This window comes from Schistocerca gregaria, chromosome 4 (genome assembly GCF_023897955.1).
Source record: "Schistocerca gregaria isolate iqSchGreg1 chromosome 4, iqSchGreg1.2, whole genome shotgun sequence".
Taxonomy (NCBI): Eukaryota; Metazoa; Arthropoda; class Insecta; order Orthoptera; family Acrididae; genus Schistocerca; species Schistocerca gregaria.
In genome coordinates, this window is record NC_064923.1 from 12901158 (window position 1) to 12922081 (window position 20924).

The 20924-nt window shown below is 46.3% G+C and overlaps 14 non-coding genes across 14 annotated transcripts; all 14 read left to right on the forward strand.

The window, feature by feature from the left end:
- Positions 1-353: 353 nt before the first annotated feature.
- Trnat-agu (transfer RNA threonine (anticodon AGU)) lies at positions 354-425 on the forward strand. The gene has a single exon. It is a non-coding gene; the product is annotated as a tRNA-Thr (tRNA).
- A 1462-nt stretch (positions 426-1887) lies between these two features.
- Trnat-agu (transfer RNA threonine (anticodon AGU)) lies at positions 1888-1959 on the forward strand. The gene has a single exon. It is a non-coding gene; the product is annotated as a tRNA-Thr (tRNA).
- A 1453-nt stretch (positions 1960-3412) lies between these two features.
- Positions 3413-3484, forward strand: Trnat-agu (transfer RNA threonine (anticodon AGU)). Its single transcript has one exon. It is a non-coding gene; the product is annotated as a tRNA-Thr (tRNA).
- Positions 3485-4946: 1462 nt separating this feature from the next.
- On the forward strand, positions 4947-5018 carry Trnat-agu (transfer RNA threonine (anticodon AGU)). Its single transcript has one exon. It is a non-coding gene; the product is annotated as a tRNA-Thr (tRNA).
- A 1465-nt stretch (positions 5019-6483) lies between these two features.
- Positions 6484-6555, forward strand: Trnat-agu (transfer RNA threonine (anticodon AGU)). Its single transcript has one exon. It is a non-coding gene; the product is annotated as a tRNA-Thr (tRNA).
- A 1459-nt stretch (positions 6556-8014) lies between these two features.
- Positions 8015-8086, forward strand: Trnat-agu (transfer RNA threonine (anticodon AGU)). Its single transcript has one exon. It is a non-coding gene; the product is annotated as a tRNA-Thr (tRNA).
- A 1453-nt stretch (positions 8087-9539) lies between these two features.
- On the forward strand, positions 9540-9611 carry Trnat-agu (transfer RNA threonine (anticodon AGU)). Its single transcript has one exon. It is a non-coding gene; the product is annotated as a tRNA-Thr (tRNA).
- A 1450-nt stretch (positions 9612-11061) lies between these two features.
- On the forward strand, positions 11062-11133 carry Trnat-agu (transfer RNA threonine (anticodon AGU)). Its single transcript has one exon. It is a non-coding gene; the product is annotated as a tRNA-Thr (tRNA).
- Positions 11134-12554: 1421 nt separating this feature from the next.
- Positions 12555-12626, forward strand: Trnat-agu (transfer RNA threonine (anticodon AGU)). The gene has a single exon. It is a non-coding gene; the product is annotated as a tRNA-Thr (tRNA).
- Positions 12627-14067: 1441 nt separating this feature from the next.
- On the forward strand, positions 14068-14139 carry Trnat-agu (transfer RNA threonine (anticodon AGU)). The gene has a single exon. It is a non-coding gene; the product is annotated as a tRNA-Thr (tRNA).
- A 1450-nt stretch (positions 14140-15589) lies between these two features.
- Positions 15590-15661, forward strand: Trnat-agu (transfer RNA threonine (anticodon AGU)). Its single transcript has one exon. It is a non-coding gene; the product is annotated as a tRNA-Thr (tRNA).
- Positions 15662-17105: 1444 nt separating this feature from the next.
- Positions 17106-17177, forward strand: Trnat-agu (transfer RNA threonine (anticodon AGU)). Its single transcript has one exon. It is a non-coding gene; the product is annotated as a tRNA-Thr (tRNA).
- A 1444-nt stretch (positions 17178-18621) lies between these two features.
- Positions 18622-18693, forward strand: Trnat-agu (transfer RNA threonine (anticodon AGU)). Its single transcript has one exon. It is a non-coding gene; the product is annotated as a tRNA-Thr (tRNA).
- Positions 18694-20137: 1444 nt separating this feature from the next.
- Positions 20138-20209, forward strand: Trnat-agu (transfer RNA threonine (anticodon AGU)). Its single transcript has one exon. It is a non-coding gene; the product is annotated as a tRNA-Thr (tRNA).
- Positions 20210-20924: the final 715 nt, after the last annotated feature.

A 20924-nucleotide genomic window follows, 5' to 3' on the forward strand; every position in this document is an offset into this window, starting at 1 on the left:
GCCCCACGTGGGGAGGAACGGAATTTTGTTCCTCTGCAGATGTAACTCACCGTTTTTCTGATTAACGTGATGTAATGGAAATAGCAACTTTAAACTTTGCCTACGTCTCCGTCAGTCGCTACGAAACTGTATTTGAAGGTGAAGGTGATTTTGTAGACATGTGTGAAAGACATGTTCTGAAATGCAAGTGGTGTTATTTGGAGAGCACTTCCTTTACGTGTCAGATGTGTAGGCAAGCAGTAATGGGTCGCCATAGCTGCAAATATTAGACGGTAATATGAAGTGTTGTCAGCTGAAGTCTGATGATCCAGACGACCGTAAGGATGAAGTACGCAAAAGTACCGCTAGGCCGCGCCTCTTTAGCTCAGTGGCAGAGCACTGGTCTAGTAAACCAGGGGTCGTGAGTTCGATCCTCACAGAAGGCAGACGAATTTTGGATATCAGTTGCGCGTCGTGGCCTTATAGCAAACAGTATCTGGGATGACTAACAATTAGCGAGAGGCGTTTTATTAAGAATTACTCTCAGATGTGATTAAGGCGAATGGCGCAGATAAAGCATTTGCCAAAGCGGTACAGCATAAGGTGGGATGGGACAGTCTGAAATATATTTTATAGATGTATTTCTCACATATCTCAGAGCCTTCCGCGGTTGTCGTCGTCGTCGTCGTCGTCGTCGTCGTCGTTGTCGTCGCCGCCGCCGCCACTTCTGCAGAAGTAGCAAATGGACATCGTAGCAAATGCGGCGAGGGACGCCCTGCCTTACATTTCCGAATGCACAAAGTGTGTGGTTTAGTTTCCCAGTCTATATTTGGTAGGTCTCGTAGCAGGTTGAATGTATCAAATGGGTGGGAAAGAGCAAGGGGCAGCGTCTGTGTAGAACGAAAACACAACTCCTCAGTGGTGTGAGCGTTTTGAGATGAGTCGTATATAAGTTCCACTTGTTTGTCAGTGACCGTGTGGCCTAATGGATAAGGCGTCGGACTTCGTATCCGAAGATTGCGTGTTTGATTCCTCTCTCGGTCGTGTTTTTCCAGATATGAAAAAGAAACATACCGTTTTAGTGTAGCACTTGAGCAGTACGAAACCGTGTGAACGTTGCTGTTGACCATTTTCTGCTTGGAGATGCTCTTGAGCTTGAAACACGCACAACAAGACCGGTGTTAACTAGCGAATTGGTTTGCATATTGCCGTCGCCGCGTGTTTTTGACTGGCACTTGCACATCTAAAATAACGTCGGAAAGTAAATCGTTCGGCTTATGAGTCACATCAAGTATGTGTGTTAATTTTGACGAAACTAGCTCTGCAGGTTGTCATGCAATTCTGTTACCTCTCAGAAATGATTATGAAATAAAAGTGAACTACGTGACGAGTGTGACGTTAGGAAAACATTAGGCAACATGGGGAGGTTCTGTATGGGACCAATCAACCCAAACGAGTACTGTGTGACGTGCTAACCGGCATATACTCACCGAGGCAGCGCGGCTAGCTCAGTCGGTAGAACATAAGGCTCTTAATCCCAGGGTCGTGGGTTCGAGCCCCACGTGGGGAGGAACGGAATTTTGTTCCTCTGCAGATGTAACTTACCGTTTTTCTGATTAACGTGATGTAATGGAAATAGCAACTTTAAACTTTGCCTACGTCTCCGTCAGTCGCTACGAAACTGTATTTGAAGGTGAAGGTGATTTTGTAGACATGTGTGAAAGACATGTTCTGAAATGCAAGTGGTGTTATTTGGAGAGCACTTCCTTTACGTGTCAGATGTGTAGGCAAGCAGTAATGGGTCGCCATAGCTGCAAATATTAGACGGTAATATGAAGTGTTGTCAGCTGAAGTCTGATGATCCAGACGACCGTAAGGATGAAGTACGCAAAAGTACCGCTAGGCCGCGCCTCTTTAGCTCAGTGGCAGAGCACTGGTCTAGTAAACCAGGGGTCGTGAGTTCGATCCTCACAGAAGGCAGACGAATTTTGGATATCAGTTGCGCGTCGTGGCCTTATAGCAAACAGTATCTGGGATGACTAACAATTAGCGAGAGGCGTTTTATTAAGAATTACTCTCAGATGTGATTAAGGCGAATGGCGCAGATAAAGCATTTGCCAAAGCGGTACAGCATAAGGTGGGATGGGACAGTCTGAAATATATTTTATAGATGTATTTCTCACATATCTCAGAGCCTTCCGCGGTTGTCGTCGTCGTCGTCGTCGTCGTCGTCGTCGCCGCCGCCGCCACTTCTGCAGAAGTAGCAAATGGACATCGTAGCAAATGCGGCGAGGGACGCCCTGCCTTACATTTCCGAATGCACAAAGTGTGTGGTTTAGTTTCCCAGTCTATATTTGGTAGGTCTCGTAGCAGGTTGAATGTATCAAATGGGTGGGAAAGAGCAAGGGGCAGCGTCTGTGTAGAACGAAAACACAACTCCTCAGTGGTGTGAGCGTTTTGAGATGAGTCGTATATAAGTTCCACTTGTTTGTCAGTGACCGTGTGGCCTAATGGATAAGGCGTCGGACTTCGTATCCGAAGATTGCGTGTTTGATTCCTCTCTCGGTCGTGTTTTTCCAGATCTGAAAAAGAAACATACCGTTTTAGTGCAGCACTTGAGCAGTACGAAACCGTGTGAACGTTGCTGTTGACCATTCTCTGCTTGGAGATGCTCTTGAGCTTGAAACACGCACAACAAGACCGGTGTTAACTAGCGAATTGGTTTGCATATTGCCGTCGCCGCGTGTTTTTGACTGGCACTTGCACATCTAAAATAACGTCGGAAAGTAACTCGTTCGGCTTATGAGTCACATCAAGTATGTGTGTTAATTTTGACGAAACTAGCTCTGCAGGTTGTCATGCAATTCTGTTACCTCTCAGAAATGATTATGAAATAAAAGTGAACTACGTGACGAGTGTGACGTTAGGAAAACATTAGGCAACATGGGGAGGTTCTGTATGGGACCAATCAACCCAAACGAGTACTGTGTGACGTGCTAACCGGCATATACTCACCGAGGCAGCGCGGCTAGCTCAGTCGGTAGAACATAAGGCTCTTAATCCCAGGGTCGTGGGTTCGAGCCCCACGTGGGGAGGAATGGAATTTTGTTCCTCTGCAGATGTAACTTACCGTTTTCCTGATTAACGTGATGTAATGGAAATAGCAACTTTAAACTTTGCCTACGTCTCCGTCAGTCGCTACGAAACTGTATTTGAAGGTGAAGGTGATTTTGTAGACATGTGTGAAAGACATGTTCTGAAATGCAAGTGGTGTTATTTGGAGAGCACTTCCTTTACGTGTCAGATGTGTAGGCAAGCAGTAATGGGTCGCCATAGCTGCAAATATTAGACGGTAATATGAAGTGTTGTCAGCTGAAGTCTGAAGATCCAGACGACCGTAAGGATGAAGTACGCAAAAGTACCGCTAGGCCGCGCCTCTTTAGCTCAGTGGCAGAGCACTGGTCTAGTAAACCAGGGGTCGTGAGTTCGATCCTCACAGGAAGCAGACGAATTTTGGATATCAGTTGCGCGTCGTGGCCTTATAGCAAACAGTATCTGGGATGACTAACAATTAGCGAGAGGCGTTTTATTAAGAATTACTCTCAGATGTGATTAAGGCGAATGGCGCAGATAAAGCATTTGCCAAAGCGGTACAGCATAAGGTGGGATGGGACAGTCTGAAATATATTTTATAGATGTATTTCTCACATATCTCAGAGCCTTCCGCGGTTGTCGTCGTCGTCGTCGTCGTCGTCGTCGTCGTCGTCGTCGTCGCCGCCGCCACTTCTGCAGAAGTAGCAAATGGACATCGTAGCAAATGCGGCGAGGGACGCCCTGCCTTACATTTCCGAATGCACAAAGTGTGTGGTTTAGTTTCCCAGTCTATATTTGGTAGGTCTCGTAGCAGGTTGAATGTATCAAATGGGTGGGAAAGAGCAAGGGGCTGCGTCTGTGTAGAACGAAAACACAACTCCTCAGTGGTGTGAGCGTTTTGAGATGAGTCGTATATAAGTTCCACTTGTTTGTCAGTGACCGTGTGGCCTAATGGATAAGGCGTCGGACTTCGTATCCGAAGATTGCGTGTTTGATTCCTCTCTCGGTCGTGTTTTTCCAGATCTGAAAAAGAAACATACCGTTTTAGTGCAGCACTTGAGCAGTACGAAACCGTGTGAACGTTGCTGTTGACCATTCTCTGCTTGGAGATGCTTTTGAGCTTGAAACACGCACAACAAGACCGGTGTTAACTAGCGAATTGGTTTGCATATTGCCGTCGCCGCGTGTTTTTGACTGGCACTTGCACATCTAAAATAACGTCGGAAAGTAACTCGTTCGGCTTATGAGTCACATCAAGTATGTGTGTTAATTTTGACGAAACTAGCTCTGCAGGTTGTCATGCAATTCTGTTACCTCTCAGAAATGATTATGAAATAAAAGTGAACTACGTGACGAGTGTGACGTTAGGAAAACATTAGGCAACATGGGGAGGTTCTGTATGGGACCAATCAACCCAAACGAGTACTGTGTGACGTGCTAACCGGCATATACTCACCGAGGCAGCGCGGCTAGCTCAGTCGGTAGAACATAAGGCTCTTAATCCCAGGGTCGTGGGTTCGAGCCCCACGTGGGGAGGAACGGAATTTTGTTCCTCTGCAGATGTAACTCACCGTTTTTCTGATTAACGTGATGTAATGGAAATAGCAACTTTAAACTTTGCCTACGTCTCCGTCAGTCGCTACGAAACTGTATTTGAAGGTGAAGGTGATTTTGTAGACATGTGTGAAAGACATGTTCTGAAATGCAAGTGGTGTTATTTGGAGAGCACTTCCTTTACGTGTCAGATGTGTAGGCAAGCAGTAATGGGTCGCCATAGCTGCAAATATTAGACGGTAATATGAAGTGTTGTCAGCTGAAGTCTGATGATCCAGACGACCGTAAGGATGAAGTACGCAAAAGTACCGCTAGGCCGCGCCTCTTTAGCTCAGTGGCAGAGCACTGGTCTAGTAAACCAGGGGTCGTGAGTTCGATCCTCACAGAAGGCAGACGAATTTTGGATATCAGTTGCGCGTCGTGGCCTTATAGCAAACAGTATCTGGGATGACTAACAATTAGCGAGAGGCGTTTTATTAAGAATTACTCTCAGATGTGATTAAGGCGAATGGCGCAGATAAAGCATTTGCCAAAGCGGTACAGCATAAGGTGGGATGGGACAGTCTGAAATATATTTTATAGATGTATTTCTCACATATCTCAGAGCCTTCCGCGGTTGTCGTCGTCGTCGTCGTCGTCGTCGTCGTCGTCGTCGTCGTCGCCGCCGCCGCCACTTCTGCAGAAGTAGCAAATGGACATCGTAGCAAATGCGGCGAGGGACGCCCTGCCTTACATTTCCGAATGCACAAAGTGTGTGCTTTAGTTTCCCAGTCTATATTTGGTAGGTCTCGTAGCAGGTTGAATGTATCAAATGGGTGGGAAAGAGCAAGGGGCAGCATCTGTGTAGAACGAAAACACAACTCCTCAGTGGTGTGAGCGTTTTGAGATGAGTCGTATATAAGTTCCACTTGTTTGTCAGTGACCGTGTGGCCTAATGGATAAGGCGTCGGACTTCGTATCCGAAGATTGCGTGTTTGATTCCTCTCTCGGTCGTGTTTTTCCAGATATGAAAAAGAAACATACCGTTTTAGTGTAGCACTTGAGCAGTACGAAACCGTGTGAACGTTGCTGTTGACCATTTTCTGCTTGGAGATGCTCTTGAGCTTGAAACACGCACAACAAGACCGGTGTTAACTAGCGAATTGGTTTGCATATTGCCGTCGCCGCGTGTTTTTGACTGGCACTTGCACATCTAAAATAACGTCGGAAAGTAACTCGTTCGGCTTATGAGTCACATCAAGTATGTGTGTTAATTTTGACGAAACTAGCTCTGCAGGTTGTCATGCAATTCTGTTACCTCTCAGAAATGATTATGAAATAAAAGTGAACTACGTGACGAGTGTGACGTTAGGAAAACATTAGGCAACATGGGGAGGTTCTGTATGGGACCAATCAACCCAAACGAGTACTGTGTGACGTGCTAACCGGCATATACTCACCGAGGCAGCGCGGCTAGCTCAGTCGGTAGAACATAAGGCTCTTAATCCCAGGGTCGTGGGTTCGAGCCCCACGTGGGGAGGAACGGAATTTTGTTCCTCTGCAGATGTAACTTACCGTTTTTCTGATTAACGTGATGTAATGGAAATAGCAACTTTAAACTTTGCCTACGTCTCCGTCAGTCGCTACGAAACTGTATTTGAAGGTGAAGGTGATTTTGTAGACATGTGTGAAAGACATGTTCTGAAATGCAAGTGGTGTTATTTGGAGAGCACTTCCTTTACGTGTCAGATGTGTAGCCAAGCAGTAATGGGTCGCCATAGCTGCAAATATTAGACGGTAATATGAAGTGTTGTCAGCTGAAGTCTGATGATCCAGACGACCGTAAGGATGAAGTACGCAAGAGTACCGCTAGGCCGCGCCTCTTTAGCTCAGTGGCAGAGCACTGGTCTAGTAAACCAGGGGTCGTGAGTTCGATCCTCACAGAAGACAGACGAATTTTGGATATCAGTTGCGCGTCGTGGCCTTATAGCAAACAGTATCTGGGATGACTAACAATTAGCGAGAGGCGTTTTATTAAGAATTACTCTCAGATGTGATTAAGGCGAATGGCGCAGATAAAGCATTTGCCAAAGCGGTACAGCATAAGGTGGGATGGGACAGTCTGAAATATATTTTATAGATGTATTTCTCACATATCTCAGAGCCTTCCGCGGTTGTCGTCGTCGTCGTCGTCGTCGTCGTCGTCGTCGTCGCCGCCGCCGCCACTTCTGCAGAAGTAGCAAATGGACATCGTAGCAAATGCGGCGAGGGACGCCCTGCCTTACATTTCCGAATGCACAAAGTGTGTGGTTTAGTTTCCCAGTCTATATTTGGTAGGTCTCGTAGCAGGTTGAATGTATCAAATGGGTGGGAAAGAGCAAGGGGCAGCGTCTGTGTAGAACGAAAACACAACTCCTCAGTGGTGTGAGCGTTTTGAGATGAGTCGTATATAAGTTCCACTTGTTTGTCAGTGACCGTGTGGCCTAATGGATAAGGCGTCGGACTTCGTATCCGAAGATTGCGTGTTTGATTCCTCTCTCGGTCGTGTTTTTCCAGATATGAAAAAGAAACATACCGTTTTAGTGTAGCACTTGAGCAGTACGAAACCGTGTGAACGTTGCTGTTGACCATTTTCTGCTTGGAGATGCTCTTGAGCTTGAAACACGCACAACAAGACCGGTGTTAACTAGCGAATTGGTTTGCATATTGCCGTCGCCGCGTGTTTTTGACTGGCACTTGCACATCTAAAATAACGTCGGAAAGTAACTCGTTCGGCTTATGAGTCACATCAAGTATGTGTGTTAATTTTGACGAAACTAGCTCTGCAGGTTGTCATGCAATTCTGTTACCTCTCAGAAATGATTATGAAATAAAAGTGAACTACGTGACGAGTGTGACGTTAGGAAAACATTAGGCAACATGGGGAGGTTCTGTATGGGACCAATCAACCCAAACGAGTACTGTGTGACGTGCTAACCGGCATATACTCACCGAGGCAGCGCGGCTAGCTCAGTCGGTAGAACATAAGGCTCTTAATCCCAGGGTCGTGGGTTCGAGCCCCACGTGGGGAGGAACGGAATTTTGTTCCTCTGCAGATGTAACTTACCGTTTTTCTGATTAACGTGATGTAATGGAAATAGCAACTTTAAACTTTGCCTACGTCTCCGTCAGTCGCTACGAAACTGTATTTGAAGGTGAAGGTGATTTTGTAGACATGTGTGAAAGACATGTTCTGAAATGCAAGTGGTGTTATTTGGAGAGCACTTCCTTTACGTGTCAGATGTGTAGGCAAGCAGTAATGGGTCGCCATAGCTGCAAATATTAGACGGTAATATGAAGTGTTGTCAGCTGAAGTCTGATGATCCAGACGACCGTAAGGATGAAGTACGCAAAAGTACCGCTAGGCCGCGCCTCTTTAGCTCAGTGGCAGAGCACTGGTCTAGTAAACCAGGGGTCGTGAGTTCGATCCTCACAGAAGGCAGACGAATTTTGGATATCAGTTGCGCGTCGTGGCCTTATAGCAAACAGTATCTGGGATGACTAACAATTAGCGAGAGGCGTTTTATTAAGAATTACTCTCAGATGTGATTAAGGCGAATGGCGCAGATAAAGCATTTGCCAAAGCGGTACAGCATAAGGTGGGATGGGACAGTCTGAAATATATTTTATAGATGTATTTCTCACATATCTCAGAGCCTTCCGCGGTTGTCGTCGTCGTCGTCGTCGTCGTCGTCGTCGCCGCCGCCGCCACTTCTGCAGAAGTAGCAAATGGACATCGTAGCAAATGCGGCGAGGGACGCCCTGCCTTACATTTCCGAATGCACAAAGTGTGTGGTTTAGTTTCCCAGTCTATATTTGGTAGGTCTCGTAGCAGGTTGAATGTATCAAATGGGTGGGAAAGAGCAAGGGGCAGCGTCTGTGTAGAACGAAAACACAACTCCTCAGTGGTGTGAGCGTTTTGAGATGAGTCGTATATAAGTTCCACTTGTTTGTCAGTGACCGTGTGGCCTAATGGATAAGGCGTCGGACTTCGTATCCGAAGATTGCGTGTTTGATTCCTCTCTCGGTCGTGTTTTTCCAGATCTGAAAAAGAAACATACCGTTTTAGTGCAGCACTTGAGCAGTACGAAACCGTGTGAACGTTGCTGTTGACCATTCTCTGCTTGGAGATGCTCTTGAGCTTGAAACACGCACAACAAGACCGGTGTTAACTAGCGAATTGGTTTGCATATTGCCGTCGCCGCGTGTTTTTGACTGGCACTTGCACATCTAAAATAACGTCGGAAAGTAACTCGTTCGGCTTATGAGTCACATCAAGTATGTGTGTTAATTTTGACGAAACTAGCTCTGCAGGTTGTCATGCAATTCTGTTACCTCTCAGAAATGATTATGAAATAAAAGTGAACTACGTGACGAGTGTGACGTTAGGAAAACATTAGGCAACATGGGGAGGTTCTGTATGGGACCAATCAACCCAAACGAGTACTGTGTGACGTGCTAACCGGCATATACTCACCGAGGCAGCGCGGCTAGCTCAGTCGGTAGAACATAAGGCTCTTAATCCCAGGGTCGTGGGTTCGAGCCCCACGTGGGGAGGAACGGAATTTTGTTCCTCTGCAGATGTAACTTACCGTTTTCCTGATTAACGTGATGTAATGGAAATAGCAACTTTAAACTTTGCCTACGTCTCCGTCAGTCGCTACGAAACTGTATTTGAAGGTGAAGGTGATTTTGTAGACATGTGTGAAAGACATGTTCTGAAATGCAAGTGGTGTTATTTGGAGAGCACTTCCTTTACGTGTCAGATGTGTAGGCAAGCAGTAATGGGTCGCCATAGCTGCAAATATTAGACGGTAATATGAAGTGTTGTCAGCTGAAGTCTGAAGATCCAGACGACCGTAAGGATGAAGTACGCAAAAGTACCGCTAGGCCGCGCCTCTTTAGCTCAGTGGCAGAGCACTGGTCTAGTAAACCAGGGGTCGTGAGTTCGATCCTCACAGGAAGCAGACGAATTTTGGATATCAGTTGCGCGTCGTGGCCTTATAGCAAACAGTATCTGGGATGACTAACAATTAGCGAGAGGCGTTTTATTAAGAATTACTCTCAGATGTGATTAAGGCGAATGGCGCAGATAAAGCATTTGCCAAAGCGGTACAGCATAAGGTGGGATGGGACAGTCTGAAATATATTTTATAGATGTATTTCTCACATATCTCAGAGCCTTCCGCGGTTGTCGTCGTCGTCGTCGTCGTCGTCGTCGGCGCCGCCGCCACTTCTGCAGAAGTAGCAAATGGACATCGTAGCAAATGCGGCGAGGGACGCCCTGCCTTACATTTCCGAATGCACAAAGTGTGTGGTTTAGTTTCCCAGTCTATATTTGGTAGGTCTCGTAGCAGGTTGAATGTATCAAATGGGTGGGAAAGAGCAAGGGGCAGCGTCTGTGTAGAACGAAAACACAACTCCTCAGTGGTGTGAGCGTTTTGAGAAGAGTCGTATATAAGTTCCACTTGTTTGTCAGTGACCGTGTGGCCTAATGGATAAGGCGTCGGACTTCGTATCCGAAGATTGCGTGTTTGATTCCTCTCTCGGTCGTGTTTTTCCAGATCTGAAAAAGAAACATACCGTTTTAGTGCAGCACTTGAGCAGTACGAAACCGTGTGAACGTTGCTGTTGACCATTCTCTGCTTGGAGATGCTCTTGAGCTTGAAACACGCACAACAAGACCGGTGTTAACTAGCGAATTGGTTTGCATATTGCCGTCGCCGCGTGTTTTTGACTGGCACTTGCACATCTAAAATAACGTCGGAAAGTAACTCGTTCGGCTTATGAGTCACATCAAGTATGTGTGTTAATTTTGACGAAACTAGCTCTGCAGGTTGTCATGCAATTCTGTTACCTCTCAGAAATGATTATGAAATAAAAGTGAACTACGTGACGAGTGTGACGTTAGGAAAACATTAGGCAACATGGGGAGGTTCTGTATGGGACCAATCAACCCAAACGAGTACTGTGTGACGTGCTAACCGGCATATACTCACCGAGGCAGCGCGGCTAGCTCAGTCGGTAGAACATAAGGCTCTTAATCCCAGGGTCGTGGGTTCGAGCCCCACGTGGGGAGGAACGGAATTTTGTTCCTCTGCAGATGTAACTTACCGTTTTCCTGATTAACGTGATGTAATGGAAATAGCAACTTTAAACTTTGCCTACGTCTCCGTCAGTCGCTACGAAACTGTATTTGAAGGTGAAGGTGATTTTGTAGACATGTGTGAAAGACATGTTCTGAAATGCAAGTGGTGTTATTTGGAGAGCACTTCCTTTACGTGTCAGATGTGTAGGCAAGCAGTAATGGGTCGCCATAGCTGCAAATATTAGACGGTAATATGAAGTGTTGTCAGCTGAAGTCTGATGATCCAGACGACCGTAAGGATGAAGTACGCAAAAGTACCACTAGGCCGCGCCTCTTTAGCTCAGTGGCAGAGCACTGGTCTAGTAAACCAGGGGTCGTGAGTTCGATCCTCACAGGAAGCAGACGAATTTTGGATATCAGTTGCGCGTCGTGGCTTTATAGCAAACAGTATCTGGGATGACTAACAATTAGCGAGAGGCGTTTTATTAAGAATTACTCTCAGATGTGATTAAGGCGAATGGCGCAGATAAAGCATTTGCCAAAGCGGTACAGCATAAGGTGGGATGGGACAGTCTGAAATATATTTTATAGATGTATTTCTCACATATCTCAGAGCCTTCCGCGGTTGTCGTCGTCGTCGTCGTCGTCGCCGCCGCCACTTCTGCGTAGCAAATGCGGCGAGGGACGCCCTGCCTTACATTTCCGAATGCACAAAGTGTGTGGTTTAGTTTCCCAGTCTATATTTGGTAGGTCTCGTAGCAGGTTGAATGTATCAAATGGGTGGGAAAGAGCAAGGGGCTGCGTCTGTGTAGAACGAAAACACAACTCCTCAGTGGTGTGAGCGTTTTGAGATGAGTCGTATATAAGTTCCACTTGTTTGTCAGTGACCGTGTGGCCTAATGGATAAGGCGTCGGACTTCGTATCCGAAGATTGCGTGTTTGATTCCTCTCTCGGTCGTGTTTTTCCAGATCTGAAAAAGAAACATACCGTTTTAGTGCAGCACTTGAGCAGTACGAAACCGTGTGAACGTTGCTGTTGACCATTCTCTGCTTGGAGATGCTCTTGAGCTTGAAACACGCACAACAAGACCGGTGTTAACTAGCGAATTGGTTTGCATATTGCCGTCGCCGCGTGTTTTTGACTGGCACTTGCACATCTAAAATAACGTCGGAAAGTAACTCGTTCGGCTTATGAGTCACATCAAGTATGTGTGTTAATTTTGACGAAACTAGCTCTGCAGGTTGTCATGCAATTCTGTTACCTCTCAGAAATGATTATGAAATAAAAGTGAACTACGTGACGAGTGTGACGTTAGGAAAACATTAGGCAACATGGGGAGGTTCTGTATGGGACCAATCAACCCAAACGAGTACTGTGTGACGTGCTAACCGGCATATACTCAACGAGGCAGCGCGGCTAGCTCAGTCGGTAGAACATAAGGCTCTTAATCCCAGGGTCGTGGGTTCGAGCCCCACGTGGGGAGGATCGGAATTTTGTTCCTCTGCAGATGTAACTTACCGTTTTTCTGATTAACGTCATGTAATGGAAATAGCAACTTTAAACTTTGCCTACGTCTCCGTCAGTCGCTACGAAACTGTATTTGAAGGTGAAGGTGATTTTGTAGACATGTGTGAAAGACATGTTCTGAAATGCAAGTGGTGTTATTTGGAGAGCACTTCCTTTACGTGTCAGATGTGTAGGCAAGCAGTAATGGGTCGCCATAGCTGCAAATATTAGACGGTAATATGAAGTGTTGTCAGCTGAAGTCTGATGATCCAGACGACCGTAAGGATGAAGTACGCAAAAGTACCGCTAGGCCGCGCCTCTTTAGCTCAGTGGCAGAGCACTGGTCTAGTAAACCAGGGGTCGTGAGTTCGATCCTCACAGGAAGCAGACGAATTTTGGATATCAGTTGCGCGTCGTGGCCTTATAGCAAACAGTATCTGGGATGACTAACAATTAGCGAGAGGCGTTTTATTAAGAATTACTCTCAGATGTGATTAAGGCGAATGGCGCAGATAAAGCATTTGCCAAAGCGGTACAGCATAAGGTGGGATGGGACAGTCTGAAATATATTTTATAGATGTATTTCTCACATATCTCAGAGCCTTCCGCCGTTGTCGTCGTCGTCGTCGTCGTCGCCGCCGCCACTTCTGCAGAAGTAGCAAATGGACATCGTAGCAAATGCGGCGAGGGACGCCCTGCCTTACATTTCCGAATGCACAAAGTGTGTGGTTTAGTTTCCCAGTCTATATTTGGTAGGTCTCGTAGCAGGTTGAATGTATCAAATGGGTGGGAAAGAGCAAGGGGCAGCGTCTGTGTAGAACGAAAACACAACTCCTCAGTGGTGTGAGCGTTTTGAGATGAGTCGTATATAAGTTCCACTTGTTTGTCAGTGACCGTGTGGCCTAATGGATAAGGCGTCGGACTTCGTATCCGAAGATTGCGTGTTTGATTCCTCTCTCGGTCGTGTTTTTCCAGATATGAAAAAGAAACATACCGTTTTAGTGCAGCACTTGAGCAGTACGAAACCGTGTGAACGTTGCTGTTGACCATTTTCTGCTTGGAGATGCTCTTGAGCTTGAAACACGCACAACAAGACCGGTGTTAACTAGCGAATTGGTTTGCATATTGCCGTCGCCGCGTGTTTTTGACTGGCACTTGCACATCTAAAATAACGTCGGAAAGTAACTCGTTCGGCTTATGAGTCACATCAAGTATGTGTGTTAATTTTGACGAAACTAGCTCTGCAGGTTGTCATGCAAATCTGTTACCTCTCAGAAATGATTATGAAATAAAAGTGAACTACGTGACGAGTGTGACGTTAGGAAAACATTAGGCAACATGGGGAGGTTCTGTATGGGACCAATCAACCCAAACGAGTACTGTGTGACGTGCTAACGGGCATATACTCACCGAGGCAGCGCGGCTAGCTCAGTCGGTAGAACATAAGGCTCTTAATCCCAGGGTCGTGGGTTCGAGCCCCACGTGGGGAGGAACGGAATTTTGTTCCTCTGCAGATGTAACTTACCGTTTTTCTGATTAACGTGATGTAATGGAAATAGCAACTTTAAACTTTGCCTACGTCTCCGTCAGTCGCTACGAAACTGTATTTGAAGGTGAAGGTGATTTTGTAGACATGTGTGAAAGACATGTTCTGAAATGCAAGTGGTGTTATTTGGAGAGCACTTCCTTTACGTGTCAGATGTGTAGGCAAGCAGTAATGGGTCGCCATAGCTGCAAATATTAGACGGTAATATGAAGTGTTGTCAGCTGAAGTCTGATGATCCAGACGACCGTAAGGATGAAGTACGCAAAAGTACCGCTAGGCCGCGCCTCTTTAGCTCAGTGGCAGAGCACTGGTCTAGTAAACCAGCGGTCGTGAGTTCGATCCTCACAGGAGGCAGACGAATTTTGGATATCAGTTGCGCGTCGTGGCCTTATAGCAAACAGTATCTGGGGTGACTAACAATTAGCGAGAGGCGTTTTATTAAGAATAACTCTCAGATGTGATTAAGGCGAATGGCGCAGATAAAGCATTTGCCAAAGCGGTACAGCATAAGGTGGGATGGGACAGTCTGAAATATATTTCATAGATGTATTTCTCACATATCTCAGAGCCTTCCGCGGTTGTCGTCGTCGTCGTCGTCGTCGTCGTCGTCGTCGTCGCCACTTCTGCAGAAGTAGCAAATGGACATCGTAGCAAATGCGGCGAGGGACGCCCTGCCTTACATTTCCGAATGCACAAAGTGTGTGGTTTAGTTTCCCAGTCTATATTTGGTAGGTCTCGTAGCAGGTTGAATGTATCAAATGGGTGGGAAAGAGCAAGGGGCAGCGTCTGTGTAGAACGAAAACACAACTCCTCAGTGGTGTGAGCGTTTTGAGATGAGTCGTATATAAGTTCCACTTGTTTGTCAGTGACCGTGTGGCCTAATGGATAAGGCGACGGACTTCGTATCCGAATATTGCGTGTTTGATTCCTCTATCGGTCGTGTTTTTCCAGATATGAAAAAGAAACATACCGTTTTAGTGCAGCACTTGAGCAGTACGAAACCGTGTGAACGTTGCTGTTGACCATTTTCTGCTTGGAGATGCTCTTGAGCTTGAAACACGCACAACAAGACCGGTGTTAACTAGCGAATTGGTTTGCATATTGCCGTCGCCGCGTGTTTTTGACTGGCACTTGCACATCTAAAATAACGTCGGAAAGTAACTCGTTCGGCTTATGAGTCACATCAAGTATGTGTGTTAATTTTGACGAAACTAGCTCTGCAGGATGTCATGCAATTCTGTTACCTCTCAGAAATGATTATGAAATAAAAGTGAACTACGTGACGAGTGTGACGTTAGGAAAACATTAGGCAACATGGGGAGGTTCTGTATGGGACCAATCAACCCAAACGAGTACTGTGTGACGTGCTAACCTGCATATACTCACCGAGGCATCGCGGCTAGCTCAGTCGGTAGAACATAAGGCTCTTAATCCCAGGGTCGTGGGTTCGAGCACCACGTAGGGAGGAACGGAATTTTGTTCCTCTGCAGATGTAACTTACCGTTTTTCTGATTAACGTGATGTAATGGAAATAGCGACTTTAAACTTTGCCTACGTCTCCGTCAGTCGCTACGAAACTGTATTTGAAGGTGAAGGTGATTTTGTAGACATGTGTGAAAGACATGTTCTGAAATGCAAGTGGTGTTATTTGGAGAGCACTTCCTTTACGTGTCAGATGTGTAGGCAAGCAGTAATGGGTCGCCATAGCTGCAAATATTAGACGGTAATATGAAGTGTTGTCAGCTGAAGTCTGATGATCCAGACGACCGTAAGGATGAAGTACGCAAAAGTACCGCTAGGCCGCGCCTCTTTAGCTCAGTGGCAGAGCACTGGTCTAGTAAACCAGGGGTCGTGAGTTCGATCCTCACAGGAGGCAGACGAATTTTGGATATCAGTTGCGCGTCGTGGCCTTATAGCAAACAGTATCTGGGATGACTAACAATTAGCGAGAGGCGTTTTATTAAGAATTACTCTCAGATGTGATTAAGGCGAATGGCGCAGATAAAGCATTTGCCAAAGCGGTACAGCATAAGGTGGGATGGGACAGTCTGAAATATATTTTATAGATGTATTTCTCACATATCTCAGAGCCTTCCACGGTTGTCGTCGTCGTCGTCGTCGTCGCCGCCGCCGCCACTTCTGCAGAAGTAGCAAATGGACATCGTAGCAAATGCGGCGAGGGACGCCCTGCCTTACATTTCCGAATGCACGAAGTGTGTGGTTTAGTTTCCCAGTCTATATTTGGTAGGTCTCGTAGCAGGTTGAATGTATCAAATGGGTGGGAAAGAGCAAGGGGCAGCGTCTGTGTAGAACGAAAACACAACTCCTCAGTGGTGTGAGCGTTTTGAGATGAGTCGTATATAAGTTCCACTTGTTTGTCAGTGACCGTGTGGCCTAATGGATAAGGCGTCGGACTTCGTATCCGAAGATTGCGTGTTTGATTCCTCTCTCGGTCGTGTTTTTCCAGATATGAAAAAGAAACATACCGTTTTAGTGCAGCACTTGAGCAGTACGAAACCGTGTGAACGTTGCTGTTGACCATTTTCTGCTTGGAGATGCTCTTGAGCTTGAAACACGCACAACAAGACCGGTGTTAACTAGCGAATTGGTTTGCATATTGCCGTCGCCGCGTGTTTTTGACTGGCACTTGCACATCTAAAATAACGTCGGAAAGTAACTCGTTCGGCTTATGAGTCACATCAAGTATGTGTGTTAATTTTGACGAAACTAGCTCTGCAGGTTGTCATGCAATTCTGTTACCTCTCAGAAATGATTATGAAATAAAAGTGAACTACGTGACGAGTGTGACGTTAGGAAAACATTAGGCAACATGGGGAGGTTCTGTATGGGACCAATCAACCCAAACGAGTACTGTGTGACGTGCTAACCGGCATATACTCACCGAGGCAGCGCGGCTAGCTCAGTCGGTAGAACATAAGGCTCTTAATCCCAGGGTCGTGGGTTCGAGCCCCACGTGGGGAGGAACGGAATTTTGTTCCTCTGCAGATGTAACTTACCGTTTTTCTGATTAACGTGATGTAATGGAAATAGCAACTTTAAACTTTGCCTACGTCTCCGTCAGTCGCTACGAAACTGTATTTGAAGGTGAAGGTGATTTTGTAGACATGTGTGAAAGACATGTTCTGAAATGCAAGTGGTGTTATTTGGAGAGCACTTCCTTTACGTGTCAGATGTGTAGGCAAGCAGTAATGGGTCGCCATAGCTGCAAATATTAGACGGTAATATGAAGTGTTGTCAGCTGAAGTCTGATGATCCAGACGACCGTAAGGATGAAGTACGCAAAAGTACCGCTAGGCCGCGCCTCTTTAGCTCAGTGGCAGAGCACTGGTCTAGTAAACCAGGGGTCGTGAGTTCGATCCTCACAGGAGGCAGACGAATTTTGGATATCTGTTGCGCGTCGTGGCCTTATAGCAAACAGTATCTGGGATGACTAACAATTAGCGAGAGGCGTTTTATTAAGAATTACTCTCAGATGTGATTAAGGCGAATGGCGCAGATAAAGCATTTGCCAAAGCGGTACAGCATAAGGTGGGATGGGACAGTCTGAAATATATTTTATAGATGTATTTCTCACATATCTCAGAGCCTTCCGCGGTTGTCGTCGTCGTCGCCGCCGCCGCCGCCGCCGCCACTTCTGCAGAAGTAGCAAATGGATATCGTAGCAAATGCGGCGAGGGACGCCCTGCCTTACATTTCCGAATGCACAAAGTGTGTGGTTTAGTTTCCCAGTCTATATTTGGTAGGTCTCGTAGCAGGTTGAATGTATCAAATGGGTGGGAAAGAGCAAGGGGCAGCGTCTGTGTAGAACGAAAACACAACTCCTCAGTGGTGTGAGCGTTTTGAGATGAGTCGTATATAAGTTCCACTTGTTTGTCAGTGACCGTGTGGCCTAATGGATAAGGCGTCGGACTTCGTATCCGAAGATTGCGTGTTTGATTCCTCTCTCGGTCGTGTTTTTCCAGATATGAAAAAGAAACATACCGTTTTAGTGCAGCACTTGAGCAGTACGAACCCGTGTGAACGTTGCTGTTGACCATTTTCTGCTTGGAGATGCTCTTGAGCTTGAAACACGCACAACAAGACCGGTGTTAACTAGCGAGTTGGTTTGCATATTGCCGTCGCCGCGTGTTTTTGACTGGCACTTGCACATCTAAAATAACGTCGGAAAGTAACTCGTTCGGCTTATGAGTCACATCAAGTATGTGTGTTAATTTTGACGAAACTAGCTCTGCAGGTTGTCATGCAATTCTGTTACCTCTCAGAAATGATTATGAAATAAAAGTGAACTACGTGACGAGTGTGACGTTAGGAAAACATTAGGCAACATGGGGAGGTTCTGTATGGGACCAATCAACCCAAACGAGTACTGTGTGACGTGCTAACCGGCATATACTCACCGAGGCAGCGCGGCTAGCTCAGTCGGTGGAGCATAAGGCTCTTAATCCCAGGGTCGTGGGTTCGAGCCCCACGTGGGGAGGAACGGAATTTTGTTCCTCTGCAGATGTAACTTACCGTTTTTCTGATTAACGTGATGTAATGGAAATAGCAACTTTAAACTTTGCCTACGTCTCCGTCAGTCGCTACGAAACTGTATTTGAAGGTGAAGGTGATTTTGTAGACATGTGTGAAAGACATGTTCTGAAATGCAAGTGGTGTTATTTGGAGAGCACTTCCTTTACGTGTCAGATGTGTAGGCAAGCAGTAATGGGTCGCCATAGCTGCAAATATTAGACGGTAATATGAAGTGTTGTCAGCTGAAGTCTGATGATCCAGACGACCGTAAGGATGAAGTATGCAAAAGTACCGCTAGGTCTCGCCTCTTTAGCTCAGTGGCAGAGCACTGGTCTAGTAAACCAGGGGTCGTGAGTTCGATCCTCACAGGAGGCAGACGAATTTTGGATATCAGTTGCGCGTCGTGGCCTTATAGCAAACAGTATTTGGGATGACTAACAATTAGCGAGAGGCGTTTTATTAAGAATTACTCTCAGATGTGATTAAGGCGAATGGCGCAGATAAAGCATTTGCCAAAGCGGTACAGCATAAGGTGGGATGGGACAGTCTGAAATATATTTTATAGATGTATTTCTCACATATCTCAGAGCCTTCCGCGGTTGTCGTCGTCGTCGTCGTCGTCGTCGCCGCCGCCACTTCTGCAGAAGTAGCAAAAGGACATCGTAGCAAATGCGGCGAGGGACGCCCTGCCTTACATTTCCGAATGCACAAAGTGTGTGGTTTAGTTTCCCAGTCTATATTTGGTAGGTCTCGTCGCAGGTTGAATGTATCAAATGGGTGGGAAAGAGCAAGGGGCAGCGTCTGTGTAGAACGAAAACACAACTCCTCACTGGTGTGAGCGTTTTGAGATGAGTCGTATATAAGTTCCACTTCTTTGTCAGTGACCGTGTGGCCTAATGGATAAGGCGTCGGACTTCGTATCCGAAGATTGCGTGTTTGATTCCTCTCTCGGTCGTGTTTTTCCAGATCTGAAAAAGAAACATACCGTTTTAGTGTAGCACTTGAGCAGTACGAAACCGTGTGAACGTTGCTGTTGACCATTTTCTGCTTGGAGATGCTCTTGAGCTTGAAACACGCACAACAAGACCGGTGTTAACTAGCGAATTGGTTTGCATATTGCCGTCGCCGCGTGTTTTTGACTGGCACTTGCACATCTAAAATAACGTCGGAAAGTAACTCGTTCGGCTTATGAGTCACATCAAGTATGTGTGTTAATTTTGACGAAACTAGCTCTGCAGGTTGTCATGCAATTCTGTTACCTCTCAGAAATGATTATGAAATAAAAGTGAACTACGTGACGAGTGTGACGTTAGGAAAACATTAGGCAACATGGGGAGGTTCTGTATCGGACCAATCAACCCAAACGAGTACTGTGTGACGTGCTAACCGGCATGTACTCACCGAGGCAGCGCGGCTAGCTCAGTCGGTAGAACATAAGGCTCTTAATCCCAGGGTCGTGTGTTCGAGCCCCACGTGGGGAGGAACGGAATTTTGTTCCTCTGCAGATGTAACTTACCGTTTTTCTGATTAACGTGATGTAATGGAAATAGCAACTTTAAACTTTGCCTACGTCTCCGTCAGTCGCTACGAAACTGTATTTGAAGGTGAAGGTGATTTTGTAGACATGTGTGAAAGACATGTTCTGAAATGCAAGTGGTGTTATTTGGAGAGCACTTCCTTTACGTGTCAGATGTGTAGGCAAGCAGTAATGGGTCGCCATAGCTGCAAATATTAGACGGTAATATGAAGTGTTGTCAGCTGAAGTCTGATGATCCAGACGACCGTAAGGATGAAGTACGCAAAAGTACCGCTAGGCCGCGCCTCTTTAGCTCAGTGGCAGAGCACTGGTCTAGTAAACCAGGGGTCGTGAGTTCGATCCTCACAGGAGGCAGACGAATTTTGGATATCAGTTGCGCGTCGAGGCCTTATAGCAAACAGTATCTGGGATGACTAACAATTAGCGAGAGGCGTTTTATTAAGAATTACTCTCAGATGTGATTAAGGCGAATGGCGCAGATAAAGCATTTGCCAAAGCGGTACAGCATAAGGTGGGATGGGACAGTCTGAAATATATTTTATAGATGTATTTCTCACATATCTAAGAGCCTTCCGCGGTTGTCGTCGTCGTCGTCGTCGTCGTCGTCGTCGGCGTCGCCGCCGCCGCCACTTCTGCAGAAGTAGCAAATGGACATCGTAGCAAATGCGGCGAGGGACGCCCTGCCTTACATTTCCGAATGCACAAAGTGTGTGGTTTAGTTTCCCAGTCTATATTTGGTAGGTCTCGTAGCAGGTTGAATGTATCAAATGGGTGGGAAAGAGCAAGGGGCAGCGTCTGTGTAGAACGAAAACACAACTCCTCAGTGGTGTGAGCGTTTTGAGATGAGTCGTATATAAGTTCCACTTCTTTGTCAGTGACCGTGTGGCCTAATGGATAAGGCGTCGGACTTCGTATCCGAAGATTGCGTGTTTGATTCCTCTCTCGGTCGTGTTTTTCCAGATCTGAAAAAGAAACATACCGTTTTAGTGTAGCACTTGAGCAGTACGAAACCGTGTGAACGTTGCTGTTGACCATTTTCTGCTTGGAGATGCTCTTGAGCTTGAAACAC